Source organism: Pygoscelis adeliae, unplaced genomic scaffold, assembly GCF_000699105.1.
Source record: "Pygoscelis adeliae isolate BGI_AS28 unplaced genomic scaffold, ASM69910v1 Scaffold241, whole genome shotgun sequence".
NCBI lineage: Eukaryota > Metazoa > Chordata > Aves > Sphenisciformes > Spheniscidae > Pygoscelis > Pygoscelis adeliae.
Genome location: NW_008824056.1, coordinates 4,481,833 through 4,494,273, shown reverse-complemented (window position 1 = coordinate 4,494,273; position 12,441 = coordinate 4,481,833).

Genomic DNA, 12,441 nt, shown 5'->3' with positions numbered 1-12,441 from the left:
CGGCGGCACTGCGCATGCGTGAGGTGGAGAGCTGGCAGCATGCCGCCAAGGAGACCAACGGGGGCTGGAGGGATTGAAAGAGAAGGAGAGGGACAATGAGCAGGACGGGGCGACTGGGACAGCAGAAGAAGGGCGGCGAGCAAGCTGGACAGACGGCTAGAGTTGGTGGGAAGGATGGTCAGAGGGATAGAAACAGAGGGACGGGGAGCTGGACAGAGGGATGGAGAAAGAACTTCTGCAGCTGCAGAAAACCTGAGTTCATCCAAGCGAGCCACGTGCACCAATGCCTAGTGCTCAAGGCTAGCAGGCACTCTCCAGCATCTTACCAACTCCACTGCCTTGGTATCCATTGCGACAATAATTTGTGATCTGCTGCTTGCCGACAGTAAAAGGTGTCATCCTATAAAAGCATAAAGCAATGCAAAACCTGAAAGCCCTGTAGAAAAGCACAAGAAACCAAATTTGGTATACAAACGTAAACACTAATCTAATACACACAAACAAGGTAAAGGAGAACACACAAGCCACAAACACTGCCCCTCGACTCCCATTTTGAAGACTACCACAACATTTGGGTTTGCTGCAAGCAAGAAATAAGTAGTCACTGCAGGTTAACCTTTCAGGAACTTCCTGTGTCCACATTTTTGGCATAACCATGCCACGCCCCTCTTTCAATTCAGGCATGCACAAGCAGATCCACTTCTTCAAACACTTGCCTAGTTACCTCCTCCTCGTTGCCTCAGATCAGACCATAGAGCTGAGTGCTGGCTGGCACGAGAGGAAAGATACAAACTCCCCAAAATGGTTCACAGCTGTTTAGGGTTCAGGCTTACAATTTATTATCTAAAGATTTGGACCTCTTCATTTAACAGTAAGCTGTAAACCCTGAAGTTTAAGTGTTAAACTATGTATCTTGGAACCCAAATGATCGTTGGCGCTTTACAACTTATGGATGAGGTTAGATTTTAAATCCTGTGCCCTGGTCAGCAAATAAGTAAGCTGTAAGCCCTGATTGATAGATACGGAGTCCCACAGAATAAAGTCATGAACTGTAACCCCTGAGTGAGAAATTGTAAACAATGAACTCTAAAGAACTGATGGAACGTGAATGACTGAAGCCTCAGTTTTGAGCAATACACACCACAGCACATAAAAGCAGGAAAACAGTAAAGAGAAGCTGAGGAATTTTTGCATACAGCTTTTAAAGTTTCCACTTCCTTTGGAAGTGTAGCAGAAGAGGAGGATACACACCAGGAACATGTTACAGATGCTGTTTATAGGTCTGATTTTAGCCACTATATGCAAGAATCAATCCACAGGATTGCAGTAAGCTGCACTTCCACTGAACCTACCTGCATCACCGTGAGTACTAACTCCATTAGAGACAATTAACATAATATTTTTGGTCCCCTCAGCTCCGTGGTCCAACATCCAGAGGCAGTGCCACTGAAAACCACCAGCTGATTTTAAACTGTCTTGTCACCTACCAGTGCTCTCAGGCAGGCCTGCCAACAGCAGGACCGTCCGCCCCCAGCGTCGCCACATCACCATCCTGCTCCAGGGCCTGCCTTCCTCCCCACAGCTCCCAGCTGTCCGTCTCCACAGGGCGGACTGCACACGCTGGCTGGTGCTGGGGAGGAACTGGGGCCTTAAAGTCAGGACAAGGGATGGGAAAGTCAGATCTGCGCTCTCAGCAGACCCTGGCCCGCATGCCCCTGCACTGAGTGGGCCTGGGCCGAGACCCCCCCAGCCCGCACCTCCGCTTCCAGCCGCACCCCCAGCCGGCGGGAGCCACCCTCGAGCCTGCGACTGCCAAAGGTCTCACTCACCTGACTGGTATCCCTGACCCTCACGTGCCCCTGCCACTGGGAAAGGGGCCCTGCCCTCTGCCATGCCACTCCCAGGCACCACACATGCACTGGCCACAAATCAAGGAGGAGAGTATGTTTCCCAGGCACCGAGCGGTAAATTGAGACCTCAGTCTTTGTTTTTTCTGTCTCATATGAGATTCCTCAAGGATTAAGGCAGCCTCCTCTGTCTTCTACTTGACAGTCTGAATATAGCACGTGCAACTTAAACAACTGCATTAACCATGAAGAGAAGGCTGAGGAATACGTTACTTTAAGAGTTATATTTTTTCCCCAAATCTATATAGTAGGCAGAGAAAGTCAAGACTGAAGATACACAACAGCATGTGGTTTTAGCACAGTTCCTCTTCTGCACAGTCCTTTGCAAATCTAACATCCTTAAGTTGTATCAGATACTTCAACCAAATCTTGCATGATAAACACTTTACAGTATTTAAAAGAAAAGCAAAAACAACTGAATGCTCTTCAAGGTGAAATGAAAATCTTTTTTTGACAAAAACTTCACACAGCAACATAGAAAGAAGGACTCCAAAGATAATTCATCTTCATTAACAGTGTTTTCCCCCTCCATTCTTAAATATAGTTGCACTCAAATCTTTGCTCATAAAATGAGAAGTATTTATGAGGAGAGACTGACTGCACAGGCCCAGCATCAAAATCATACATGGGCTTCAATACAAATGGAGCTTTGACAACACTCATCATCTGAACCCAGCTAATAAAATCTGTCAACATTATACACCAAATCCAAGACACATGGATTAAAGTGAAAAAGAAAGAGTCAAATTCTAAATCTCTCAAAGCAAATGTTTCAGTTCCTACAAGGAGCAATGGCTGAGGAAGTTCTGGAGTGGTTAAATGTGTTGTCCAGATTTGGATCTCCTCCTCCTCCACACTGATGGACAGGAATTCCCCTTCCCTGTGGGCTACAGTTTATACTGCATGGCTAAATACAGGGTAGCTTGAAAGCACTTCTTTCCTAAAGTCTTCCTGTTCCACAGGCAGCACTGTTTTTGATACAGGCTGGGCTCTCCACCAAAATGAAAAGGGAAAGATTCAGTCCTCAGTAAAAATACGATTTCAAAAGTGACTATGTCTGTGCATGTCAGTTTTCAGACCCATAGCTTGGCTGGGAAAATGAACACTTAACGAAAATTTAAGCTGAATTTTCAGATTTTTAAAAATGTATTTACAGCCAGATAAGATGCATACTTGTTTCTTGCTATTTCAGCCATTAGTAACAAGAAGGGTAATGTTATCTAAAAGTATTGAGTTTTTTATCATCATACTAAATGCAAGTACAATGTAAGACAATTAAACATATGCTGCATATAGACCCACCAAGAATTGTTCCAGCTAATTCCATTCCTTTCTGGGAAAGTGAACAGCGTAGTAGCTCTGTTAAGGAAAGATGGAGCAGAAAAGCTCTAATGGAAGCAAAATGGGATGCAAAGTATCCTGCAGCATTAGTAGCTGTATGCCAGACCCAGTGAAACTGCTGACTGTATCTCACTCTTAAATATCACAATCCACTGGTTTCCTAGGGAGGTCTTGCTATAAAGAAGCTTGGCTAGTGCCCCTCTTATTTTCCACAAGTCTTTCTGGGCAATGGTTTCAAGAGATGCTGCCAAATGTCCCTACCTAACAAAGCGCTCCGGCCTGTCTTCAGACTCCTCTCTCATACAATTCTTTAGCTTCCCTATTCTCTTAGCCTCAGCACTGAAGCCTTTTTAAAATTCATCTCACTTAGCATCCCAGCCGAAGTCCCTGATTTTGCCTCTCCCCTCTTCACTACATCATTGTCATCTCATCACCAAGAACCCCAAAAGAAACATTATTTTTATTCTTACAGGACTCTTCCAATTCTGAAAACTCCTTAGAGCTGAAATCCTTTTCAGCCTTTCTTCTCTTTCAATTTCACTTATTCTCATTTATGCTAAGCCCTCTGCAGCTTCTCCTCAGCTTCCATAAATCCTCTCCTTTTCCCAGGCCTACCTCATGTTTTTTTTTTCTCTCAACCATTTCCCTTTCCTTTACAGCTTTTCCTGCATTCCCACTCACTATATAGATGCAGAGAAGTTGTTTTTTACTCCACTGCAAGCCCGGCAACCAAGTGAGTCTCAGGCCCATTCAGTTCAGCTGAGCTCCATCATTGTTTGGCCTGGCTACTCTCTTCCATTCCATAATAAAAGAAGTCAGGGAGCTAGGCCATAGCCTACAGAAACCATTATCTGCTGTATGTTCTCTGTCTTTGCTGAAAAAGGAACTCTGAGAAATCTAAATAGACAGTTTCAGTGAGGGCAAAAGGTAGAGCAAGATTTATGTCTCTCTATAATTACAACTGGGGCGACCTTGAAACCAAGAACAAAAATATTCCTGTTCCAATGCCCTAGCATCCTGGTTCATTCAAAGACTGCAATGTAGCAACATAACACATGCTGAGAAGGCACAAAATATTCAAACACTTCTGTTTTGATGTTACAAAGGACACATTTATCATTAAGTGTTTGTCACTGAATGTATTAATAGCAAACTCAGCCACGTGAAACATATTTCCAAAGAACTACAAGTCCTGCAGTAGACTTCCAACAGAAAGTTGGGAAAAGCAGATAGCAGAAAAACAACATTGGAAATCTGCATGACTTATGCCCTTTAAAGATTCACCCCAAGGGGACGGGGGTATCATTCTACTGGTTTGATCTGATACTAAAGGTCTGGTAACAAAGAAGGGCTGGGAACAACCTCAGTGGTGGCCCTCACATGGCCATCCGTTTGCTTGTCCAGGTTTATTCATAGGCTACTCGAGAACTGAACTAGGGTCACCTAGTGGTGCGAGGAGGTGGTACAAGGTGATCTATATAAATACTGAGAGCCTGCCTGGTTGAATGGGATAACAGTTTGTTGTTTTACAGGAGGTTTACTCCTATAAATGGTGTGACTGAATAAACAGTACTTAGCTTTAGAAAAGCTGGGATGGTCAATAACCTCGTTGTTGCAAAGGAGAGAAAGCAAAGCTGTAGAAGTTGCACTAATTACTCCTGCTATATCCCAGCACATTTCAGAAGGCTGCACGCTGGAAGGCAACAAATACAAGTTTCTGCCCCACTAAGCTCACCAGACTACAGCCAAAGGCCTAAGTAGCAATGAATATGCCTAAGGAGACAGGAAAAGGGTGAGAAATGCACTTAAACCAGAAACTGATATCAAGATCTGTCACAAATGTTACATGACCCTGGAAACGTTTTTGCCTTCACAATATTCAGAGTAAGACATACCTATATTAGTGGTTATGAAGATCAGCATTTCTGGACTGCATCCTTGTATGGTAACCAGTACAACTGCAAGGCTTGAAGACAAAGGTAAAAGGTAGTAGTTCTTAAATTACTAAAACTCCTGTCACTGCTGTTTTCAGTCTGGTGGGTCCAGTATGCGTTCAAGTTTTTCTTCATTCATTTTCTCATGCCTCAAAAATTAATCATTAGATTTGCAGATAGAGGTATTACGCTGCATTAAATCAGTTGCTATAGCTGTAAAAAAACAGACAAGCTTTTGAACACTCGGAGGCCTTCATAAGGTCCCAAACAGATGTGGCAGACCTAAATAAAATTAGCTGAGCTAAATATAACTAGAAAGCAATGGCTCAGAGTTTAGCTAGGTGCATATCAGATCATCTCTGAAAGACAAGATAGCTGACAGCTTTGAAGTGAAAGAGAAGTTATTAAGGGGCTAAGAGAGGAGACAATGTTAGGGAAGAGAAACAGGCAGTTTGTTGCCTATGGAACAGAGAGGTTAATGAGGAGGTATATTATGATGTGCCATAAAACCAGTAAGCCTATTGAGTCCATGGTTTTATTTGAGGCTAAAGAAGGGCTCATGTGTCCAAAAGCTTGTCTACTTTCTCCTACTAAATCAGCTGATCTAGTAAAAGACCTCTACCTACAAATTGTTTCTTATGTCCTGCTCTATTGTCCATGGTCCTGTTTCACTATCACAGACGTCATATTTAAGTAAGTGGAATCCCACAGCTCACTCCTTGTTACACTGCAACCAGCACTAAAACTCTCTTCGTACCAACCATGATTAGCTCTGAAGGTATATTTGGACACTGAGGTCTTTGAAAGATGTGATGAGCAGTTACAAGACAAGCATTATACAGATTTCCCTATCAGAGTTGTTTAATATGAGCAGCTTTTAAAAAGCTAGATTAAAAATTTAAAGAAGCCTACTGTAATCTATAGCTTCTGGTCCGGTCCATCTCCGTTTATCATCTTCATAGTTTAATGACCACATTCTCTAGCATGACTCTGCAGTGCATAAGAGCTCTCCTACCAATTATCTGACATCTCCCAATCCTTTCTCCTATCACAGATGCTCCAAATCGCTACTCCTGCTGCTGTCTCACTTCCTGATCTTTTTTCACTTCTTATCTGGACCAATGCACAGCTTTCATCTGTCTTAAGTCTCCAAGTTCAGTTAAGAAGCAATACAAAACTGAACAGGAAAACAGTGTATAAATAGTAATCATTAGCAAAATGCAGCGCGCTCTCCTTCATTTCTATTACTCCAGAACAAAACTCTGTCCCCTCTAATACAAGTAATCACAAAAGGGTCTCATTAAATATTTCCATATAATATTTGAAGCCTACCAGTGGCTCTAAATATACCTAAAAAGCTAAAAGGAAAAAGCACATTAATTTAAGTGAAGCTATGGACATTAAATGTGCCAGGGCTGAAGGAGACCCTGGAACCAAAATATTTTCTACAATGCTTTTCATAATTGTTACTGGCTTCATAAAGAGGGGTTTACTCTCTGCTGTACCTTTTCCTAAATGAAACACATTTCCTTAACATATATTCACACAAGTGATACTGAGCTTTATCCAAATGGGCCTCCTGAACATAAGCCATATCAATGTTAAGTGCTGTAATAACTACAGGCTAAATCCTGTGATGTCTCAGCTGGACCATTATACCCATTAAACATTTAAATAAAACAGTTTTCAACTTATGTACAAGTGGAGTGGCTTTATTTTTTTTTAACCAGGAATCATGCCACAAATAATTCTGTACTATAGCTTTTATAAAAGCTATAAAATATACATTTAGATGAAAAATAATGGCTGGGAATTCCTACCCTCAAAATTTTTATGTCTCTTGTAGCAGAGAACACAGAAATAAAATCCAGAAACTTCGTAGCAGTCATCCCTATGTGATCTAAAACATTCAGAACATCCCTTGTAAATAATTATTATTAGAAGAACATATAGGACCCCTCAAATAACAAAAAAGATGCCTTAAGCCTTTCCTGAAACACTAAAACCGTCACTTTAAGCAGGGCTTCTTCAGAAGATACTGGGGAACACAGAATGGGAACGATCTGTAGCCTATACTTAGCACTGACAAAATGTTAACCAGTGGAGTTCATAAGATGTTACAGTCAGAAGCACTGCAGGGCTTCTAAATGTTTTACATATTTATGGAAAATAAAAATACGGCCACAAAAACAGTACTGAAAAACTCTAAGGCTCAAAACCCACTCAAACCCACCTGCTTCAGATCTTAAGTGCCACCACAACAGCTATATCAGTGTAAACAGCTGTAACAAACTGACCTTCACAGGCAATGGGCTGCATCAAAACATAAACAGTCACTAGCAAAAGCATCAGAAAGAAGCAAATGGAACTTAGGCCTTCTTATTATGTCAATCATGGCTTTTAAAACAAACAACCAAGTGTCCATCCGTCCCCAATTAGTACTAGCTATAATTAAATTTGTCTTCCTATGAACAACTAATGTAAAGAATGCAGGGCATGGGATTGCTGTTGCCCAGCCCAGTGAACAGAACTGCTGCATCCGCATTGTGAACAATCTGGAAGCTGTGGGAAAACATTGATGAAAATCCTGATAAAAGACAATGAAAAAATAACCAGTGAGAAAAGCATGAGATGTTGTTTCAGTGTTTGCACAGGATAAATAATGCTATGGTCTGTGTGAACTGTGTAGCTAGAAAATCATCATTGAGCCACGCCTGATATACAGGGACCAATTCATAAGAGAAGGCATTGTCAAACTAATTATGCCCAGCTTCCTAATATAGCCCCAAAACATTTTTAAGAAACCCACTTCATACAGCATATACTGCAAGGTAGCTACATTTGACAGCTATTGTAACTATGATGGAGAGTAAACTTAAGGATCAACCTTTTAACATGGGGATATTTACTTAGAATGATATACCTGAGGTAGCAAACGTACCCAGCACAGCCAACATGGATGCTGTAAATATGACACAGCAAGAAGTTGTTTTCTGCAGACTTTCAACAGAAAAACAAGCACCCATCTCTTAAATGGAATTTACAGCACACGTCAATCAGTGTGAATGAGGAATTCGTAAGGCTGACTCCATTAGCACTCCTTTAATGTTCACCAGATGCATTTCTGTTTATGTCTGGCCTAAGTATTTTTCAGCACTGTGACAAGACCTCTGTCCTTCAGCATGTATGACACTGATTTTAACAGAGAGATGGGGTTTAACACCTACAGACCATTTTGTGCTGCGATGGTTTTGATAACAAGGACTTCTGATTAACATCTTGTAACCTTGACTAATGACCTTTTTCTTGCACAAACCTGAACATAGAGTCATAGAATCATAGAATCATTAAGGTTGGAAAAGACCTCTAAGATCACTGAGTCCAACCATCAACCCAACACCACCATGCCCACTAAACCATGTCCCTAAGTGCCTCATCTACCCATCTTTTAAATACTTCCAGGGATGGTGACTCAACCACTTCCCCGGGCAGCCGGTTCCAATGTTTACCCACTCTTTCAGCAAAGAAATTTTTCCTCACGTCCAATCTAAACCTCCCCTGGCACAACTTGAGGCCATTTCCTCTCGTCCTTTCGCCAGTTACTTGGGAGAAGAGACCGACACCCACCTCGCTACAACCTCCTTTCAGGTAGTTGTAGAGTGCGATGAGGTCTCCCCTGAGCCTCCTCTTCTCCAGGCTAAACAACCCCAGTTCCCTCAGCCGCTCCTCATAAGACTTGTTCTCCAGACCCTTCACCAGCCTCATTGCCCTTCTCTGGACACGCTCCAGCACCTCAATGTCCTTCTTGTAGTGAGGGGCCCAAAACTGAACACAGTATTCGAGGTGCGGCCTCACCAGTGCCGAGTACAGGGGCACGATCACTTCCCTACTCCTGCTGGCCACACTATTTCTGATACAGGCCAGGATGCCATTGGCCTTCTTGGCTGCCTGGGCACACTGCCGGCTCATGTTCAGCCGGCTGTCATCCAGCACCCCCAGGTCCTTTTCCACTGGGCAGCTTTCCAGCCACTCTTCCCCAAGCCTGTAGCGCTGCATGGGGTTGTTGTGGCCAAAGTGCAGGACCCACCACTTGGCCTTGTTGAATCTCATACAGTTGGCCTCAGCCCATTGATCCAGCCTGTCCAGGTCCCTCTGCAGAGCCTTCCTACCCTCGAGCAGATCAACACTCCCGCCCAACTTGGTGTCATCTGCAAACTTACTGAGGGTGCACTCAATCCCCTCATCCAGATCATTGATAAAGATATTGAACAAGACCGGCCCCAAAACTGAGCCCTGGGGAACACCGCTCGTGACCGGCCGCCAACTGGATTGAACTCCGTTCACCACAACTCTCTGGGCCCGGCCGTCCAGCCAGTTAGATAAAGATATCCTAAGATAAAACTCCACTTAATTAAGTCCTTACTATTTAGCCCTCGAGCACACTGGCACACTTAGGTCAAGAACCCAGGAATGTATAGCTCTAGGTTCACATCATTCTGCTTTGATAAGACCTTGTCAGTGAGGTCAGGTGTGGAAGCCGTTACACCAGAGATCTGCATTGCTGATGTTCTGTGCAGTCCTGAGGAAGTCGTGTAAGAAAGACCAGTGTTGCCTGAACTGATAGTGTCATGCTGAAACAATTCATTTGAGGTCAATTAAAATGACCTCCCAGGCAACACTGCTGTTGCTTTATGCTAGCATAAACTGCAAACTATCTTTCCATTTAATCTAAATGAGCCCTATAATCTTCTTCAGTAAAAATGGATGTGGTAATAGTTAACTGCTCAGAGATGTGGGATTAATGCTTATATAGGTTTTTGACAACCATAATTGCTGAGCATTATTGTTAATGTATCACTTCTCTATTAACATTCTAGTCCTAGACAAGGACTCTGGGTTTGTCTGGTTTGGAGAGAAGGAGCCTGAGGGGCGACCTCATTTCCTTCTACGGCTTGCTGAGGAGGGGACGTGGAGAGGGAGGTGCCGATCCAGGGACAGGACGCCTGGGAATGGTTCAAAGCTGCGTCAGGGGAGGTTCAGACTGGACATTAGGAAGCATTTCTTTACCAAGAGGGTGCTCAGACACTGGAACAGGCTTCCTAGAGAGGTGGTCGATGCCCCAAGCCTGCCAGTGTTTAAGAGGCATGTGGACAATGCCCTTAATAACATGCTTTAACTTTTAGTCAGCCCAGAAGCGGTCAAGCAGTTGGACTAGGTGATCGTTGTCGGTCCCTTCCAACTGAAATAGTCTAGTCTAGTCTAGTCTATGCTATGCTATGCTATGCTATTCTAATATTGATGCTATTGTACTTCTTTAGCTATGAAAAGGGTTGAAGCATCTGAACTTAATGATACTAAGGTTTTCCAAAAGGGAGTAATTGAATTCACTTCATATTAATCAGAAATTTCATTCCCAGTACATCATCCTGTTTTGGTTTTTTTTATTTTCACGTGAGACTGAAGTTAATTACATGGCCTAAACTGGAGGAAGTACTAGCTCAAAATTCAGCATAATCCTAGCACGGAACTAGAGCATTGTTGTAAGTCTGAGTAACTTGGTGGAAGTATTATCACTGCTTCTTCCCAAATCCCTGCTAGAATCTCTACATCTTGAGAACTTTGCATCTCCAGGAATTCTATCATCTGTTAGTTTGTTTGTTTCAAGTATTAAGGAGTTTTAGCACTTCCTGTAGTAAGGAATGAAACGCATGTTAAGATGAGGTACTAAAAGTCTTCTATTTTGGGAGAGTTTAAGATTCTGGTCAGCACATCTGTGCAAGTAAGAAACTGTAAGATTGTTACCTACTGAGGCAGTAGCACCTACAGCTTGTATACATGACTGGGACTCCCCTGTACAAATACAGAGAAAGAGACGGACTTAACTGTTTTTAGTCAAGTGGTAAAGAGAGAAAAAAGGGGAACAAATACGTAGCTGCATTGCCTGCCCTTAGCGTGGTGGCAAATGAGGAGTGGAACTTCTGACAAACCCCTGCTTCCTGCTCCCAGCCACATGTCCTAATCAGTAGGTCTTGTGGCCTCCCATCCCAGAAGAATCACTAGCAAAGGGGAGCAGGCAGAGGTGGAGCAGAGGGCAGGTTAGGAGAAAAACACATGTACACGTGCCTTGTTTAGCCTATTTGCCGAAGGAGAAGAGGCTTGTGAAATCATTTGTACATGGTTCTGTGTTCTCCAATACCATTAAACCTTTTCATTAAGTTTAAGAAAGTGGAGAGAGGTCTCAGCATTACTACTTTCTGACAGTTTTGTAAAGACTGATGAGAGAGGTTAACTATTCCTCCAATGAGAAAAAAGGCTCAGCATCAATTTACTTCTTAATAGATGCCAGGTTATTAATGCAACCAGGAGAAAAGCTTCTATTGTAGCTTGCATTATCAACCACTGAGAATCAAACCAAAAGATGATATAAATCAAAAGAAACTGAGACCTACTTGCTTCGCTGCTTATAAGAGTGTTTATTTTACCATGTCAGCTAGAAGAAATCATAAGAATTCCTTAAGCCGCTAAACATGTGCTCACTGCCATGTGTTAAGTAACACACACCAAGCAAATGCAAGATTTACAAGATAGAGCCTAGCTTTTCAGAAGACTATCACATTTATGTAACAGGTGGATTTCTTTGAAGGAAACGAGGCCAAAACTAGAACTGGCTCTGGGACAGGCAAAGAGAATGCCCATTAAGAAAGGAGAACGTGAAAGGTTGAAATAACCTGGAGTGGCAGCATAATATTTTGATTATTCAAATAGAAACACCAAAGCCTTTTCAGTCCTATTGGACTAAGTTACATTATATTGAAATCCTAGCACTAGGAAAAATTTGTGCCAAATTTTAAAATTCTATGCAGACTATTCTAAGTTCTCAAATAATAAATGTCCAGTCTAGCTTCACACTAAGGTCAAGGTGAGAAGGGCTTCAAAAAGCAGAGGGGATAACACAGAACAGCTTTTCTCATCCGGGCAGTTCATGGCAGGGCAAGACAGAGAAGGCAGGACAAAAATGGAATCAAACCTCTCAGTACAGTCTTGAATTGGGCTATATTCTTTCTATATATCCAGCTATGCACTTCACACCGTGGAATTCTCTTTCCTAACCAGACAGATTACCATTTCAATTGCAGTGTTGTAAAAATTGAATTCCAGTACTTTGAACTTGGACTTAATGCATGGAGTCAACAGTTTTTCTTTTTTTTCTCCAGATTTTGCAGAGGCAGAAATAATGTTTTATTCTGAAACTTTCCCTA